The sequence below is a fragment of the Mercenaria mercenaria genome, chromosome 13, assembly GCF_021730395.1.
Source record: "Mercenaria mercenaria strain notata chromosome 13, MADL_Memer_1, whole genome shotgun sequence".
Classification (NCBI taxonomy): Eukaryota; Metazoa; Mollusca; class Bivalvia; order Venerida; family Veneridae; genus Mercenaria; species Mercenaria mercenaria.
Genome location: NC_069373.1, coordinates 59,544,327 through 59,565,244, shown reverse-complemented (window position 1 = coordinate 59,565,244; position 20,918 = coordinate 59,544,327). Strand labels below are relative to the sequence as shown.

At 35.8% G+C, this 20,918-nt stretch overlaps 1 long non-coding RNA gene across 1 annotated transcript; it reads right to left on the bottom strand.

Annotated features, from left to right (window-relative positions):
- Window positions 1-13,470: 13,470 nt before the first annotated feature.
- LOC128547962 (uncharacterized) lies at window positions 13,471-20,918 on the bottom strand. Its single transcript, XR_008366817.1, has 5 exons — window positions 20,765-20,918; window positions 19,639-19,719; window positions 16,520-16,543; window positions 13,933-13,965; window positions 13,471-13,669 (listed from the first exon to the last, which is right to left on the bottom strand). It is a non-coding gene; the product is annotated as an uncharacterized LOC128547962 (long non-coding RNA).

Here is a 20,918-nt window from a genome sequence, read left to right as displayed (position 1 = left end):
GTCATCAATGGATGGATTTTCAAATAACTTGGCATGAATGTGTACCACAGTAAGACGACGTGCAGTGCGCAAGACCCAGGTTCGTAGCTCAAAGGTCAAGGTCACACTTAGACGTTAAAGGATAGTGCATTGATGGGCATGTCCGGTCCATATCTTTGTCATCGATGGATGGATTTTCAAATAACTTGGCATAAATGTGTACCACAGTAAGACGACCTGTCATGCGCAAGACCCAGGTTCGTAGCTCAAAGGTCAAGGTCACACTTAGATGTTAAAGGATAGTGCATTGATGGGCGTGTCCGGTCCATATCTTTGTCATCGATGGATGGATTTTCAAATAACTTGGCATAAATGTGTACCACAGTAAGACGATGTGTCACATGCAAGACCCAGGTCCGTAGCTCAAAGGTCAAGGTCACACTTAGACATTAAAGATCATTTTTCATGATAGTGCATTGATGGGCATGTCCAGTCCATATCTTTGTCATTCATGCATGGATTTTAAAATAACTATGCATGAATGTGTGACACAGTAGGACGATGTGTCGCGCGCAAGACCCAGCTCCGTAGGTCAAAGGTCCTAAACTCTTAATATCGGCCATTACTATTCATTCAAAGTGCCATCGGGAGCATGTGTCATCCTACGGAGACAGCTCTTGTTTTTCCTATCATGGCTGCCAAAAGTAGCCAAAGAATAAATTTAACAAGCAATTTGTTAAATTTATATCCCCCACCCCTACTGCATTTTTCTGTTGTATATTTGAAGTATAATGAAATTCTGTCAACTGGCTTCTTGTTACCTGTGGATTATGAAACAAAGAAAGGGCAATAAATCTGAGGTTATTATACCAGATTTAGATAGCGCCCTACTCATGATAAACTTGTTCAAAGGCTCTTTACATACAAGTGCAGCCACATAGTTCGCCAATTATCCTCTACTAGTACAGACACAGAATAATCTGACCAGAGAGAGAGAGAGAGAGTGAATGTCCACTTTCATTACATTAGTCTGTCTGACTAACTTAGCCTAGCTCTTTACAAATAGACAGGCACTGCTACACGTGAAGCCATTTTTGGAAGAACCAGTACTGTGACCTCTTAGTCTGGTGGGAGACAGAATTTTCCAGTGCCTGGATTCGAACCCCAGACATCTGGATTGACAGTCAAGTGTGTTATCACTAGACCACCAGACCACCCTAGTTACCAAACTAAGCTGTTGTATATTTATCCTAAGTATAATAAGGTTAAATCTATTTGAGCCGTGCCATGAGAAAACCAACATATTGGGTTTGCGACCAGCATGGATCCAAACCAGCCTGCGCATCTGCACAGTCTGGTCAGGATCCATGCTGTTCGCTTTTAAAGCCTACTGCAATTAGAGAAACCGTTAGCGAACAGCATGGATCCTGACCAGACTGCGCGGATGCGCAGCTGGTCTGGATCCATGCTGGTCGCAAACCCACTATGTTGGTTTTCCCATGGCACGGCTCATTTGATTAATACCGTTGATATGTAACTTAAAAAAATAATGTAGAAATTTGTGGGTTCTAAAGCAACTCTGCAGTTACTGAAGAGATCTGGACAGAAGTTGATCATGCATTGCTGTGCTATTATGTTGTATAAATTATGAGTATAATGAAATTCTATTAATTGGCTACCTCATTAAGTTGGAATTACATGATTTTAAAACAATTTAAGGGCACTAACTCTCATATTACTGAAATTGAACCAGCACCACCGCACTATGTTGTTGTAAATTAATCTAAATATAATGCATTTCTATCTGTTGGCTTCTTTGTATATGCAATCATTATTAAGAACAATTAAAGCACAATGACTGAAGCTAGTGAAGAAATCCTGACAAAGTTGCATTATGCACAACTGCCCTACAGCTAGTGATCTATATTTGTGTCGTTCCACAAGAAAACCTGTATTAGTGACAAAGTATCAAAATTGAAGTAACAAAATATTCAGGAAGAACATTCTTTTCCCTTTCAAATATGAAGTAATTATGTTCACTATTTCAAAATTGAAGTAACAAAATATTCAGGAAGAACATTCTTTTCCCTTTCAAATATGAAATAATTATGTTCACTATTTCAAAATTAAAGTAACAAAATATTCAGGAAGAACATTCTTTTCCCTTTCAAATATGAAGTAATTATGTTCACTATTTCAAAATTGAAGTAACAAAATATTCAGGAAGAACATTCTTTTCCCTTTCAAATATGAAGTAATTATATTCACTATTTCAAGAGTTACAATGCTTTTACATAAGTCACTGAAGACATTTTGAGACGTGACGTTAAGAACGCCATGAAAAGTAGTACGATGTCGTCGTGCAATTGTAGCGTATTTTTCAAGTCACTAATGCAACATATTATATGTATCACTTACTAAACATCATACATTTTAATGTTTAGGAACAGTTTAAAATGATTTTACTGAAAAATAACGCTGACCGTAAACTTTTTGCTTTCATCATGTACCTTTTATCTATACACCTCTATATTTTCATGATGCATGGGTACTTTGGAATTTTTGTTCCCATGACAACACAAATAAAATTTATTTGTAAAATATGGTAGAAGTTGATTTGGCTTAGATAACTCAATCTAAGTGGCCCTTAAAAGGGGCCAAGTGCCACCATTTGTATAAATTTAGGAGAGGACTTTATAATGATGCTAGGACTTTATAATGATGCTAAGTCTGATGAAGATCCATCATGTGGTTCTTTAAAGGGTTTTCTATTTTTAGCTCTAGTAGCCCCTAAAATGGGCCAAGGTAAACCAAACTTGACAGAGGTCCATGCCAAGATGCTGCTGACCAAGTCTGGTGTCATACAGACTAATAGTTTCAGAGGAGAAGATGCATTTAAGTAATAATGTTGATGCAGGGTGATGGACGCCGGACTATCCACCTATACTAATAGCTCACCCTGAACACAGTTCAGATGAGCTTAAAATGATATACAGAAAACAATAAATGACTTCTTCTGTTTTTCACCAACAAATCAAAGGCCCTGTTGGTCAATGTATATTGAGAAGGAAAATTAGTTGCACAGTCACTTGCCTCCAACAGGTCATCATGCGGATATTAACGTGGCTCGCTACTTTCCTCACAAATTTTGGCACCATCTCAGATTGTGATGATTTTTGGCATAACTGAACGATAATGCATCCCCTTTCAAATGATGCATATTTAAAATAAAAGTCTGATATAGTTTTGACGTCGAAGCGCCCCCTAGCGGCAACAGTAAATTTGCGTCTTTTTAGGGTTGAACGCTACAAATGATTTTGACAATTTTTATCTGTGATTTATTAATTGTCTATTTTCGGACAAGTTATATCAATTGAAACCTTAAGAAACAACTTGAGTGTATTTTTTTTTTTTTTTTGTATTTCATCTGACTTCAGAAATAAGTTGGCCGAAACATTTATGCGCTGACTGCAATATTAAAAATAACCCGGTCTGATGACGTAACACCGAGTTTAAATCTAATGACAAATTTAATTTGAAACAAGTGTAGCGAAAAATCTTACGCGATGACCCCCATATTTTTTTCCATTAATCATTTTGTTTATAATGTTGCACAAAATGTGGAAATATGAAAAAAATTCACCGTTTAAAATCATGCTTTTTTCGCTATTTTATCTTACAGATGAGGCAAAATTTTCGGATGTCAGGAAAGGTTTTTGTGGTCGGTTGCACCGAATATCGTTTCAATTTATTAAAATTCATTGAAAATTTCAGTGATAAAATAGAATGTCTGTAGAGTGCAATGAATGTTTTACTGGTGAAATTGGATAAAAATTGTCAAAATCATGAGCGTTCAACGCTAAAAAGATGCAAATTTATTGTTGACGCTAGGGGGCGCTTCGACGTCAAAACTATATCAGACATTTATTTAAAACAAGAGGACCATGATGGTCCTGAATCACTCACCTATCCCCAAAAGAACCGAGTATGACGTCGTTTTTTCTATTATTTGACATAGTGACCTAGTTTTTGAGCTCATGTGACCTAGTTCTGAACTTGACCAAGATATCATCAAGACAAAAATTCTGACCAATTTTCATGAAGATCCATTGAAAAATATGACCTCTAGAGAGGTCACAAGGTTTTTCTATTATTTGACATAATGACCTAGTTTTTGAAGGCATGTGATCCAGTTTTGTAACTGACCTAGATATCATCAAGGTGAACATTCTCACCAATTTTCATGAAGATCTCATGAAAAATATGGCCTCCAGAGAAGTCACAAGGTTTTTTCTATTTTTAGACCTACTGACCTAGTTTTTGACCACACGTGACCCAGTTTCAGCCTCGACCTAGATATCATCAAGGTGAACATTCTCACAAATTTTCATGAAGATCCATTGAAAAATATGGCCTCTAGAGAGGTCAAAAGGTTTTTCTATGTTTAGACCTAGTGACCTAGTTTTTGACCTCAGTTGACCCGGTTTCAAATTTGACCTAGATATCATCAAGATGAACATTCAGACCAGCTTTCATATAGATCCCATGAAAAATATGGCCTCTAGAGTGGTCACAAGGTTTTTCTATTATTTGACCTACTGACCTAGTTTTTGACCGCATGTGACCCAGTTTCAAATCTGACCTAGATATTATCAAGATGAACAATCTGACCAATTTTCATGAAGATCCATTCAAAAGTATGGCCTCTAGAGAGGTCACAAGATTTTTCTATTTTTAGACCCACTGACCTAGTTTTTGACCGCAGTTTACCCAGTTTCGAACTTGACCTAGATATCATCAAGATGAACATTTGGACCAATTTTCATACAGATCCCATGAAAAATATGGCCCCTAGAGAGGTCACAAGGTTTTTTTATTATTTGACCTACTGACCTAGTTATTAACGGCACGTGGCCCACTTTCAAACTTGACCTAGATATCATCAAGATGAATATTCTGACCAATTTTTATGAAGATCCATTCACAAGTATGGCCTCTAGAGAGGTCACAAGGTTTTTCTATTTTTAGACCTACTGACCTAGTTTTTGACCGAACGTGACCCAGTTTCAAACTTGACTTAGATATCATCAAAATGAACATTCAGACCAATTTTCATACAGATCCCATAAAAAATATGGCCCCTAGAAAGGTCACAAGATTTTTCTATTATTTGACCTACTGCCCTAGTTTTTGACGGTACGTGACCCAGTTTCGAACTTGACCTAGGTATCATCACGGTAAACATTCTGACCAATTTTCATGAAGATCTCATGAAAAATATGGCCTCAGAGAGGTCACAAAGTTTTTCTTTTTTTAGACCTACTGACCTAGTTTTTGATGGCACATGACCCAGTATCAAATTTGACCTAGATATCATCAAGGTGAACATTCTGACCAATTTTCATAAAGACCCCATGAAAAATGTGACCTCTAGAGTGGTCACAAGCAAAAGTTTACGGACGGACGGATGCACGCACGGACAGACGGACGACGGATGCTGCGCGATCACAAAAGCTCACCACGTCACTTTGTGACAGGTGAGCTAAAAGAAACATGTGGGTCGGACTCGTTGACCATAAGCACTCACCGGTGCAAAAAGCTTCAAGTGTGTTTGTATAATGTGATGGTACAAGTACAGAGTTAGGTTTATATAAATATCAAGACTCTAGCTATTATGTATTCAGAGAAGAAGATATTTAAAGTTTATTTTATATTAGCTGGATTATATTATATACATGTCAAACACATGCACATGTCATTTTTGAACCTAGTGCAACAATTTGAACAATTAAAGTAGACATTAAAACCCTAATATTACACACCAAATATCAAGGCTCTAGCTATTATGGATTAAGAGAAGAAGATATATATAAGCCTATAGTAAGTACAAGTCACACACAGGGGCATGGCCTGTTTTGACCCTAGGTTAATAATTTGAACAATTATGGTAGAGAGACAAATCCTTAAATCACACGCCAAATATCAAGGCCTCAGAGATTTTCAAAGTTTCTCATATATAAGCATATCACACTCAGTGGGCATGGCCATTTTTGAACCTAGGGCCGCAATATTTAAACAATAATGGTAGAGTCAAACCCTTATATCACATGCCAAATATCAAGGCTCTACCTATTATGGATTTAGAGAAGATTTTAAAAGTTTCTTATAGATAAGCATTATAGTGTATACATCTCACACTCTGGAGTGTCACCATTTCTGACCTTAGGGTAATAATTTAAACAAGGCAGTCTGAAAGACAGCTAAATCCCCCGCCATTGCTATGGATAGTGAAAGGGTAAACCTTTCATTTTAGCTGTGACCTTGACCTTGAACTGACATGGCTGACTCATGAATTCTGCACAACGTCTTGATGAGGTGATCATTTGACCCAAGTTTGATGAAAATCCTTCAAGGGGTTTAGGAGATCCCTTACAGAAGCAAGCCTCTGTGGCGTACATGCTGCGTATTTGCTGTGTATATGCCGCAAACACAGTAGTACGCCAGAGGAGTACATTTTACATACACCGCATGCTGCGTACATGCCGCGTACTATTTCGACGAGTACACAGCATGTACGCAGGAGGTCACTAGTACACTTCAAGTACGCAGCACAGACTCTGAAAATTAAGGAGTACACTGCATGTAGCAGGAGGGACTTGTACAAGAAAATAGTACACTGCATGTACACCGCAGATACTTTGAAATTTGTGCAGTACACTTCATATACGCGGGAAAGACTTGTACAATTTCTTTTGGCATTTATACTTAGTTTTTTTTTTATAAGTTAAAGTCTGAAGTAAACTTCATATACGTGGGAGGGACTTGTTAATTTTCTTTTGGTGTTTATACTTTGAATTTTTTTAGGTAAAAGTCTGAAGTACACTTCATGCAGGAAGGATTTGTACATTTTTTTTTTTCTTGGAAGCAAGCACTTGATTTCCAAGTAACTTTTATCTTAATAGAATAGAGTAGTTCAGATTACCGGTATTCTGAACAATGAAAATTTGCCAAACTATTTGCAATGTTCATTTGTGAAGCTTACATCTTGGTGATTTCTGAGCTGCACCTTGCATGCAGTGTAAAAATATATTCTTTTTCATTTTGAATTAATCCTGGAGCTTTCTAACTTGGATAATTGAAAAGCCTTATTTGAACTTCTTGCATTACATTTTGTAATACATGAAATAATTACCAAGATAATGCCTCAACAGCGCCCGAATGAGAAGAATTAATAGCTCTCACTGTTATTTGAATACTCTTAAGCAAAACACCATTCTATCATGTTTTATAAAGGCTTTAATGCTCATTATGTTAACTCATTAAGGCCTCACCAAATTAAAAAGTTGTTCATCGGATTTGCCACTCGTATATTTTCATAACGTTTTTGGCCAATTGCGCTCGCCCCATTGGAAAAAATCAATCCAAACTTTTTTGGTGCGCTACTTTTTACGGACGTAAAAGTGTATAAATGCTTATATAATTCCAGTCCTAGATTGTTCTCAGATGGATTTTAATCAAAAGAAATACATACTACGCACACATCGTCTATAATAAATCACAACACTTATATTTAGTTGCATTAAAGTTGTTTCCCCTTGATGCAGTTACGCCATTTTCTTCAAATGTTTACCAAATTACATGCTACAAAAATTGATTTATTTCATTGAAAAGTGGATGAAGAAAAGCATACTAATTTATTTGATAACATCAATCTACATTATTAATTGGTAAGGGTCACTTATCTTTTTTCTGGTTTTTTTCTGTCCAAATGATCAGCATTTGCATACGAAAGTAGATGGGGTAAGGAATTTACATTATCACAGCAGTTTCGCCACAAGAGTACACAGCATGTATGCAGCAGGAGTACACAGCATGTACACCACAGGACTCTGGCCAGGAGTACACCACATGTACGCCGCAGGAGTACACAGCATGTACGCCGCAGGGGTAGTACACCGCAGGCTCATTTGCATGTGAAAAGTGTATGTGCCGCGTACATGCTGTGTACTATTTCTCGCATACTAAATTCCTCCAGCGTACATCCTGTGTACTATGTAGTCCAGAGCATGTACGCAGCAAGTAGTACGCGACAGAGCTCATTTGCATGTCAAAAGTGTACTACAAACGTACTATCGGTGTATGTGCGGTGTATATCCTGCGTACTATTTAAAGCCCTTGATTTTAGTACACATCATGTACGCATCATATACACTGTATGTACACAGCAAGAGTACGCAGCAGGCCTTTTTCTTCTGTAAGGGATACAGAGTTGACACCAAATGGAAGGCTCAAACCTTCAACCCTTAGTTGTGACCTTGACCTTGAGCTGGCATGGTTGACTCATAATTTCTGCACATCGTTCTGATGAGGTAATCATTTGACCCAAGTTTTATAGAATTCCTTCAAGGGGTTTAGGAGATATAGAGCGGACACGAAATGGAAGGCTCAAACCTTTGACCTTCAGTTGTGACCTTGACCTTGAGCCAACATGGCTGACTCATAAGTTCTGCACATCGCCTTGATGAGGTGATCGTTTGACCCAAGTTTGATGAAAATCCTTCAAGGGGTTTAGGAGATATAGAGCGGACACAAAATAGAAGGCTCAAATCTTTGACCCTAAGTTATGACCTTGACCTTGAGCTGGCATGACTGACTCATGGGTTCTGCACATCATCTTGATGAGGTGATCATTTGACCCAAGTTTTATAAAATTCCTTCAAGGGGTTTAAGAGATATAGAGCGGACACAAAATGGAAGGCTTAAACCTTTGACCCCGAGTTGTGACCTTGACCTTGAGCTGGCATGGCTGACTCATGGGTTCTGCACATCGTCTTGATGAGGTGATCATTTGACCCAAGTTTGATGAAAATCCTTCATTGGGTTTAGGAGATATGGAGCAGACACGAAAGTGTTACGGACGGGAGGACGCAGACCATTCCTATAATCCCTCCGCCACGGCAGGGGATTAACAATTAGGGTAGAGTCAAACCCAGATATCACAAGCCAAATATCAAGGCTCTAGCTATTATGGCTTCAGAGAAGATTTTTAAAGCCTTATAGATGAAAACCTAGTTTTAACCATAGTGACACATATGTTCAATGAACTGGAACCATTTAAACACTTTGAAAGCAGGCCACCCAGAGATCATTTGTGTAAAGTATTGTCCGTAAGTATTGACCTGGCACTCATTAATCTTCGCCAATATTTTCGGGCGTTTTCGTTAAATTACGCAATATTAGTATCCTGAAAGTATCCATATTACTAAAGTAACATGTAAAGCTAATCGATGACACGCTGGCGTAGAGGTAAGGTGTCTGACTTCCATGCATGTTACCACGGGTTCGAAATCACTTACTGAATAGATCTCTTTTTGGTGGCTGCTAGCTGCCACCAGTGTCAAAAAGAATACTCCGTTTGAAAAATCGTGTCAGTTCTTAAGACCATCCTAACAACACAACCAAAAATAGTTCCAAGCTTTCTAGGTAAACAATTATCTACACAACGTGCATAATTTGAAAAGCTACAATATATGCCTTAATACCATTTTTAATGTAAATTCGGCGACTAAAATCAATACAAACTGAGGTAAACGTTTTAATTAAAACAACAACGTGTATGAATACAAATATGCAAATTTATGGTCACGTGAATAAACGATGACCTCATGTCACCTGAACTGGAGCGATGATATTGATTAGCTATTGCATAGTACTGCCCCAGAGGTCACGTAGCTTATAACGTTGAAAAAGGTAGCTTATGTATATAGAAACCTAGCCTGGGAATCCAGACTGACAATTCAAAAATGTTTCCTAACCGCAGTGTCACATGTATAACTTCCGAAATTTTAGGCTTTATTTGATAAAGAACAATACTTCTGATAGCAATAATCCGCGGCTAAAAATAAAAACGGAATTTCAACGGAAAAGTTTCGAAACATTTCCGGTCCATAGACAATACCAGTTTGTACTGCTGACAGCTTTTCCAGCAAGTTGTAATACTTTTCAAATATGTCAAAACAAACTTAAATTTCGTCATAGCTATCAAATTGTAAGATATTATATTAATGCAACCCTAGTGATCTAAGAATGTTACTGAATTTTCGACTGCATTGTCTCGTTTTCGTTTCAAGCACGCAAAAATATGACCGCATGTTGATTAGGCTATTTATAGAAAATCGATAATCAGCAGTGATATGGATTTCCTCAGGCGTTGATACTGCCAATTAACACTTATTAGCGCAAATTTAGTGAGATGATTTATGAACAGAAGAGTACTTTATTGATATAACTTGAACATGTACAGTTCATCGTTATATCAAGAACAAAATATACTAAAACATGCTTACAATACGAGAGTGAACAAAAATAGAAGAACATTCAGTTAAAATTCATTCGATATGGTTTGCAATGTGACCTGCCGTGAGAATCAAAGACATGTATGTTTTCTAAATAATATTCCCTCACGGATAATCTTCCTTCAGCATATGTACAATATAAGATACTATATGTATGCATAGATACACATGTATTCGGTATAATTTCGTCTGACAAAACACGAATTATCAACGTGGAAACCCACAGGTCGCCCAAGCTGAGAAGTGTTTCAAGCTCGCTTTGACTAAGTGGTGCTACTGTATCACGATTTCATCAACTTGTAAGCCCATGAAAGTGGGCACAGCGATGATACTAATACTCGCCTTTTTGAAAAGGCAATGTGTCAGACTGTAGCAAGTTGTCGGATAACAGATTTGACCAACTTAAAAATTGAATTGTTTCAAGACAGATTCTGCTCACTTCAGCTAAATTCATTCGAGTCGCACCATGAGAAAAACAACATAGTGCATTTGTGACCAGCATGGGCCCAAATCAAACTGCCGATCCATACACCACTCTGGTCAGAATCCTTGCTGTTCGCTAACGCACTATGCTGGTTTTCTCATGGTGCGTCTCAATATATCTGGATACAAATATATGTATAAAAAGTAAAACGGTTTCGTTTCGCCAGTTACATATTTTCGACCTCTTTCTCGGTCTGACTAACGTTGTAAGTTTGTCTGACTTAATATCCAGCATTTTTGCCAAGGAGTGATAATTAATGCACCTCTAAAATACACTAGCTGCAGAACTGACATTCTGAGGTGCATCTGTGGTGCATGTTTGTGTTGTTTTCTTTCACAAAAGTCTCATGAAAACCACAGCTATCTGATACGGACTAAATCAGTGGGTATAATAATTCATGACAGACACTGCCCAAAAGCTTTAAAAAGAAATCTTAAAAGCTGAATGATTTGGAGAAAAGCTTATATTATTTAATCATAGTAAAACATTTTCGATGTAATTTATGTTGTCGTTTTTCTCACAAACAATCAAAGCTATTCGTTAAAGACTGAATCAGTGTGTATGTAAACAATGACTGGCAGTGAAAAAGGATTAATTTTGAAACCAAAGCCGAATATTAAAAAAAAATGCAAAAAAAGTTCTTATAGTTTATATTAACAATTCCTCAGTTGTCACTTTCTTTGTAATATTTTAAACATTGATTAGCAGCCACCATCAGCGCTTTGAGCGCTTTGATTTTCAATTATTGTACTGTAATGTTATCATTTACATTATTTTATGTGTCATATTTTATGAATTCTAGTTGTTTTCTCTTGTTGTACTTTTTTTTTTTTGGAACGCTGGTGACAGGTAATTTGTCTTTTTTATCTAAGATACTTTTAAAACAATTTTATTCCACTTTTTTACAACGGGAAAATATGATTACTCTTAATAAGTGAACCATAAACATCAAGATATGTTTGATCAAATGAGTAGTAAGTCTGCATATAATATTTGAGGGGAAAAAAGGTATGGCCAGACGTAGGACTCGAACCCACAATCCTGATATTGTGGTATTGACAGGTAAACACTTTGTCCGTACAACTACCTGTACAAGTGACAGTTTATCAATTAAGAACGATATATGTAATATTTAGTTATATCGCTATTTATGTTCGGATACCAAAAATTAATTTACGGAAATATACGGAATATTCATTAGTGCCAGGTCAATACTTACAGACAATATCATCAAAATCCTTTCACTGATTTTGGAGATGTTGTTTAAAGAAATCGTTGATGACGCAGGCACATACACACGTACGACGGATGACGGACACAGCGTGATCAAAATAGCACACCATGAGCACTTAGTACTCAAGTGAGCTAAAAATCAGGCCAGTAGTTTCATAAAAGAGAATTTTTAAGTTTCCACTACATACATATAGGGAAAAGTGACCACACATTTTGACAGCCATGTTTTTTGACGAATCGGAATCATCTGAACAAATTCTTTGAAGAAGTCACACTAGGACAAATTGTGTGAAATTATTTTAAAATCAGGCTAGCAGTTTCACAAAAGAAGATTTTTAAAGTTTCCACTATATGCATATTGGGAAAAGTGACCATGTCATTTGGCTACCATGTTTTTTGATGAATCTGAACAATCTTGAATGAAGTTACATAAAGACCATTTCTGTGAAATTATTTCTAAATTTAAACCACGTTTCAGAGAAGTCCTTTGAAGATTTTTCTATTTTAAGCTCTAGCGACCCCTATGTGCAACCAACCTGAACCATTTAAAAACTTTGGTAAAAGAACACCCAAGGAACATCCAGGCCATGTTTCATAAAAATCCACCAAGTGTTTTTTGAGGAGATATCATTTACAGAAATTTAGCCAAAATCAGAGTCCAGTTCCTTTTACGCCTTTTCTTTTGTCATACTTTATAAATCAATAAGAGGATCATTTTGAATAATAGAATGCAGCCAAGCAAAAATCTGTTCAAGACACCAATTACACATCATTCTATGGGCCTTTAACGAAGTACATGTAACCGGTTAATTCAAGTAGCGGGTTATAGGATATGGTCAGATATATTTATAGCTGAAAATGAAGACTTCAAAATACGACATTTTTTTCAAGAATTTTATTGAAGGAAAGATATACAGCACTACATCAGACAAGAGGATTCATAGACAAAATTGTATAACAGAATAATTATGCAGCTATCACAAAAACAATATCACAATTTCTTTTTATGAGCTTCTGTTGATATACATGATTATATCTGATCTTGTTGAATTGTGCAAATTTGTTTTCCTCAATTGTTTTCTGAACTCAGTCTTTTATTCTGCTCAAAGTACAAGTATTCAGATACATGTCCTATCACTATAATGGGTATTGTTGAATATCAGTCGTCTTATTTGACTTTTTAATACTATGCAAATCCTAAATGTCTGGACCAAATCAAGAGAACATATATTTAAAATCATTTATAAAATATTACATGCAGAAAATACGCATGATCTTTTTTCGTTTATGTTTGTGGCTTAAATCATAATTACATATTGCTGTTATCTCAAATATATATAAAGCATGTAATGAAAATAACACACTTTGTACTTTTACTTGATCTGGTATATTAAGGGGATTTTTTTGTTTCTAGATATGTTATAATGCTAGAGAGAGAGAGAGAGAGAGAGAGAGAGAGAGATGGAGATGAAGAGAGAGGGGTAAATTTTTCTAATGTCATGTCCATTTGGGATATGCGATTGTCACCCTGGGATCAGTTTGCTCTACAGTCGTTTTTTCTGTTACTTTCTCTTAAAGGAGCTTAGCCACTCTAAAATCAACATAGTAGTGCCAAATTCTGCAAGCAAACAAACAAAACGCAATTAAAAGCATGTACAAAATAAAAAAATAAATATCTCAAAGTATTTACGTTGTTTTATGTCTGTATGCTACCAGAGTTTTTCTTCTTTTTTTTTTTTAATTGTGTAGTGATATCTATCACTATTAGTCTGTAGATTGCCTATCACATTCAAACCAAATTGTAGATAATTGCTAATTAAAGTATTAGATACCTAATAATGTACCTCCTTTTGAAACAGTCAAAATGCAAGTAATACTTACCATGCTTAAGACAGTTGTATCTATCAACCAAACCTGCAAAACATACTTTATTTCTATATAATTGGTTTAAACAATATTTTATTAATTACAATTCATTTACAACATGTACATATATCAAAAAGGCATATAGGATTGAGTAGGAAGCTCAAAAGTTAATTTGAAACTCTCTCCTTAAAAAGTATAATAAATATTAAAGTGTTCTTTTTTAAGTATAAGGGAACTACTTGGCTGGAGAGTTAATGTCACTGACAAAGAAAAATTTGTTTCTAACTTCTGTGGGTTCAAGTTCCAATCGGGTGATCATGTGTGAAGCCATCCAGCTAGAATATGCATGGTTGGTGGTTCTACCATGCTTGTGCCTGAAACAATTCCCAGAGGAGTAAATTGGACCCCCCTCCCCCCGTTTTCTACTATTAAACCTTGAAAGAATTAACAAACTTAAGCAAGACATGCTTATCTTGTCTGCAGGTCAAAATGAACATGCAACAACACTTCAGTGAATCTAGAAAAAATCGTCCTGGCGTAAACCCCAGCCAAAATAATTTGAACAAGAAACGTGGAAATTCCACGAAAATCAGGTTTTCAATTGCATCATGCCAACAGGTTCTTTAAAAAAAATTTTGGATCTCGGTGAGATTTGAACCGAAACCCTTCCATTCCACAGCACAAAAATCTATTTCTTATTTCAAATATGATGCCATTTTTCTATTTTTAGCTACATTGACCTTGACCCTGATACAAGTGACCTCAAATACATTCCCAACCTTTTGTGTTTGATAAAAGCTATCTACACACCAAGTATACTGACAATAAGTGTACCCAAACTAAAGATATTGAGTGGAAGCCATTTTTCTATTTTTAGTAACAGTGACCCCAAATATCATTCAAAGCTAATTTTTCAGATAAGCTTGCTGTACACAAAGTTTGGTGGCAGTAAGTAAGTCCAAACTGAAATTATAAAGTGGAAATCACCTTTCTGATGATCACACTGAGAAAACAAGAGCTGTCCGTAAGACAGCACGCTCGACTTTTCTCAGTGCTTGACTCAGAATTAGAGCTTTGCCAGTAAAAAAAATTCCAAGTTAAAAAGGAACATAACTCTGCCAAAATTCAAACAGAGTTATGGGGACTGTTTCTCCTGGTGTAGACTCTGATGGTAAATAAGTATTTTAAGTTTCAAGTCAAAAGCTTTGATAGTATTAGAGATATTTGACTTTATCAAACATTTTAACCAAAAATTCTAAGTTAAAAAGGGGCATAATTCTGTCAAAATTCAAATCAGAGTTATGGAAATTGTGTCTCCTGTTGTAGATTTTGATAATAAATAACTATTTGAGTTTCAAATCATAAGCTTTAATAGTAACAGAGATATTTGACTTTATCAAAAAATTTAACAAAAAATTCTAAGTTAAAAAGGGGCATAATTCTGTCAAAATTCAAATCATAGTTATGGGGACTGTTTCTTCTGGTGTAGACTTTGACGGCAAATAAGTATTTTAAGTTTCAAGTCAATAGCTTTGATAGTAACAGAGATATTTGACTTTATCAAAAACCTTAACCAAAAATTCTAAGTTAAAAAGGGGCATAATTCTGTCAAAATTCAAATCAGAGTTATGGGGATTGTTTCTCCTGATGTAGACTTTGATAGTAAATAACTATTTTAAGTTTCAAGTCAATAGCTTTGATAGTAACAGAAATATTTGACTTTATCAAAAACTTTAACCAATGGCGACGCCGACACCGGGGCGAGTGCAATAGCTCTACTTTTTCTTCGAAAAGTCGAGCTGAAAATCTAATTTTAGAGAAAAAAATCTATTTTTAGTAACTGTGACCTTGACGTTGACCAAATGGCATTAAAATGACCTTTTTATCACAAAAAAAAATAAAAAAAAAAAGAAAAAAAAAAATTTGGATCTTAGTAGGATTTCGACGCCCTTCCGTCCCACTGACTGAAAAGCAGCTTTTGGCCCAACGCTCTAGACCACTGCACCACTGTGGAATTTTCTAAGTGTGAAGATTAAATAAGTTATCCTGACCTTGAACTTGACCCTAATGACCCCATATACAATCCCAACTTTGGTTTTTCTATAAGCTACCTATTTGCCAAGTTAAATTTCAATACATCAATGCAAACTAAAGTTATTGTGCGGAAACCAATTTTTCTATTTTTACCAACAGCAACCTTGACCTTGACCCAAATGACCCTAAATGCAATCCCAACCTTTGTCTCCTTACCATCTATATACAGGCCAAGTTTGGTGTCTATAGCTTGTTCTAAACTAAAGTTATTGTGTGGAAACCAAGTTTGACGCCCGCCTGCCCGTCCGACGACATACCCCAATCTAATATCTGGTTTTCTATGAAAATCTGGTTAAAAATATAGAATAATATTCTTGCACATACGCTTATGCCAAAATAAATTGAAAATAAAGAGAAAGTAAGATTGTTTCCACATTACAAAAATATAAATTTCTGTATACTACTGGTTTAGTGTAGACACATTAATCATTTTTGTATGTAAAAAGAGCTTACTAGTTTCTCTAATTTGTTACTTTTATTCATTATTGATAGATTGATTCAAACCTACCTGGTCTCGGTTCGACATCCTCTTCTGAAAAAAAAAAGAAATGGAATAGTATGACATTGTGTATTAATTGCTTCAACATTTCATTATTATTGATAGTAAGCTGAGATCCTCTTATTATAACAAGGCTCCTTACTTTAATTGACAGTCCTCAGTGCGTTGCTTTATGACTGTCTACTTTCAACATTTTGTTAACTGCACTAATAAGTCAATACATTAAAATGAAACTATGAAAATTAATTTCTGATGTCATGTAATAAAACACTCACTGAATGGCTTGCCGGTCAATCATCAAAACTATTGATCTGAGGTCTGAGAAAAAATCCTTACTGGTCAATACTTTTGTACTCAAAACTATTTGTTCTTGGACCTTTTGACTATTAACTGGCAAGCTATTCAGTAAGTGTATACAATTATATTGCCTTGCTTGCGATCACTTCTTAGGTTGCAGCAGAAGCCCTAACATCTATTTATTTGGGTTTCGAAACTAGTTTTGGAAGAATGGTGATATCGTTATTTAACTGCTGACAAATTAAACTGTTGAAAACATCAAACATTAACTTTGATTTTGTGTGTTTGTTTGTTTTGGGTTTAAAGCCGTTTTTCAACAGTATTTCAGTAATATAACGGCGGACAGTTAACCTAACCAGTGTTCCTGGATTCTGTACCAGTACAAACCTGTTCTCCGCAAGTAACTGCCAACTTCCCCACATGAATTATCAGAGGTGGAGGACTAATGATTTCAGACACTATGTCGTTTATCAAATAGTCACGGAGAACATATGCCCCGCCCGAGGATCGAACTCGCGACCCCGCGATCTGTAGACCAACGCTCTTACCTACTGAGCTAAGCGGGCGGGCTACATTAACTTTGAACTGTAGTGATTACATGTATTACTTTTTTTTAATATCTGCACAATACTAAAATGAAGGTGTTTATTTTGTTGAATTGAAAAAAAAAAAAAACACAATTAGGTATGCATTTAATAAAACAGTCGCTTCTGAATTGGGGTTAATGGCGATTTCAACCATGGGACAAGCCGGACCAGACAATCTAGACTACATTTTATGAGAACTTTCTTGAAATGTCTGAAACGTATTTTAACAAGCTATGTTAAAGAAAACTGTATCAGTCAATTATGTACACTTTAGACATGGGAACTGGAATCTAAATACTTGATATTTATGATATGTTTGCTGATGACACAACAATATACACTCATGATAAAGACCAAACAGATAAAAGCATGAAACGCAGAGCAACACAAAGTAAATAGACCAACCACACAAGAATCGACATGTAATGGAAAGACACATGTATAACATAGGAGTTCACATAACAATTGAAAAAGTATCTGTTAATAAACATGAAACAATTGAAAAAGTATACGTTTATAAACATGAAACAATTGAACAAGAGGGTCATGATGACCCTGGATCGCTCACCTGAGTAATATGAGCCACATGTTTCAAATGGCAAACTGATGCTAAAATATTAAAAACGTAGGTCAGTATGTCACATTCATTTTAACTGAAAGTCGGGTTTAAGATCGGTGTGCAAAACGGTACATGTCATCCAAATTTCAAGGCTGTATCTTAAAAAACAAGAAAGTAGGTCAAGGTCACAGTTAAGTGATCCCTCATCACTTAGGGTCATCAGGTAATTATAAATAAACAGTCTAGGAAATATGATCTGATAATTTTTGAAGTATTTTTTCCTATATAACTCATAATTATAACAAGTGACCCCCAGGGCAGGGCCTCTTTTCACCCAAGGGGCATAATTTGAACAAACTTGTTACGAGATCCTAACCAGGCAATGCTACATACCAAATATCAAAGGCCTAGGCCTTGAACTTTCAGACAAGAAGATCTTTATTTTTTTTCCAATATGTCTATGTTACCCACAGGGCAGGGCCTCTTTTCACACTAGGGACATAATTTGAACAATTTTGGTAGAGAAACACTAGGAAAGGCGACATACTTAATATCAAAAGCCTAGGCCTTGCAGTTTCAGGCAAGAAGATTTTTTAAGTTTTTTTCCTATATAAGTCTATGTAAAACTTGAGACCCCCAGGGGCAGGGCCTCTTTTCACCCTAGGGACATAATTTGAACAATTTTGGTAGAGGACCACAAGGCAATGCTACATACAAAATATCAAAGGCCTAGGTCTTGTGCTTTAAGACAAGAAGATTTTTAAAGTTTCTTACTATACAAGTCTATGTAAAACTTGTGACCCCCAGGGCGGGGCCTCTTTTTATCCCAGGGGCACAATTGATAGAGGACCATAAGATGATGTCACATGCCAAATATCAAGGCTCTAGGCCTTGCAGCTTTGGACAAGAAGACTTTTAAAGATTTTCCTTTCGGTTGAAATGGCAATGAGTTCTGCATGGAATTAAATTCTTTGAACAATTTTGAAAGGGGACCATCCACAGATTATTCCTATGAAGTTTGGTGTAATTCTTTTTTTAGAAAATGTTGACGAAAAGACGAAGAACGACACACGACGCACAATGGAAGACGGACATTGAGCGGTCACAAAAGCTCACCATGAGCCTTTAGCTCAGGTGAGCTAAAAAGTATATGTTTATAACATGAAACAATTGAAAAAGTATGTTTATAAATATGAAACAATTGAAAAAGTAATTATGTTTATAAACACGAAACAGTTGAAAAAGTACGTTTATAAACACGAAACAACTGAAAAAATATTTGTTTATAAACAGGAAACAATTGAAAAAGTATATGTTCAAAAACACGAGGTATATGTTTATATAACAGTAATATAAAGGTAGAGATGTAGGTGCACCATCGCAAACATACAAACCAGCAGACATAACATATAAGTTCAGCAGACAAATGGAGGGGTACTATATAATGTTATTTTAGAGTGTTTTTAATCTGAATTGTGTTCTTTCAATTTTGCAGCGACATTACAACTTACGTTTGTATGTTGATGATAATACACCCACATTTCAGCGACATTACAACTTAACCACCTTGTCATATTTCTGTACACAACCACCTGCTTTCATATGTTGGGAACTTTTACTAACTCTAAGTCTCAGGGAATATTTCTGACACTATTCTTTACTGACTTTATGATTGGAAAACTTACCGTTAAACCTTTTTACACCTTTCTCCACAAACTTTTCTTCTTCTTCAATTTTACTAGCCATATCCATACCAGACAATCGAACTTAAAAGTAAACAAAACAATTTAGAAGGTTTGAACAGCGAATATTAAAAATCTCAAAATGTTTATATGAAAATGTTCAGCATTTGCCAGTAATAGATGAGAATACACTAGTATTGCAAACTTACAAAATCCCCTAAAACGAAAAATTCTAAGAACTGTTGCCACTGAACAAATCAAGCTTTCATAAGATGACCCTCATGCTCTGAAACAGCCAGATGCTTTCTCGTTGAAGCACGGCTTGTTATTCAAATATTGTTTGTACTAGTTTTCAACCATAGTGCTACGATGGCCCTACATCACTCACCTGACTCAAACGGGTAATTTCTTGGTAGAGATTCATTACACAATGCTTTATGTCTAAACTCTAGAAGTTTTAGACAAGATGATTTTTGAGTTTTCTTCTATGAACAAGTGAAACCCAGGCAGGGCACGATTTGAACAAACTTAATAAAGGACTGCTACAGAAAGCTACATGCCAAATATCTATTAGCTCAAGTAGAGAATGTTTCTGAAGCCTTTCCTGTGTAAGTCTATGTATAACAATTAATCCCATGCAGTGCCAGTTTGACTCCAAGGGTATGATATGAATAATCTTGCAGAGACCCACTAGACAATGCTACATACCAAATGTCTAAGCTCTGGGTTTTGCAAGTTTAGAGAAGAGTTTCTTACACGAGACTATAAAACAACAAGAGAAACTTGCGGAAGGGCCAATTTTGGCCCCTGGGTCATGGTTTGGATGAACTTAGTAGGGAACCACTACACAAATCAACAAACCAAAATACCTAATCTTTGGGCCTTAAAATTTCGTTTTGAAGTATTTTTTTTCCTTTCAGTTGCCACCGGGCAACCAGAATTTTGCCTGGCATGGCATTCTTTGAACATATTTGGTGGAACACAATCAATGGAACATCAAGGCTAAAGACCTTTAGAAGAATGTTGTACTGTATTTATCTTATTTAATTCTTGCAACAAAATAAATTCTTAAATATAAGTTTTTATGAAAGACTTAGTAAATAAAACATAAATAAAAATATCTTCTTACCTTCCCAGATCTTGTCAATCTCTTCCTCAGAAAATAAGGATTCACCTAAAAAGAATGTAGTTTTGCACAGATACTAATATCAAACTGAAGAAAATGCGTAGTTTATCAACCAGTGAAATCATAGTGCAGCTAATCACTAAAACAGTCCTGTTCA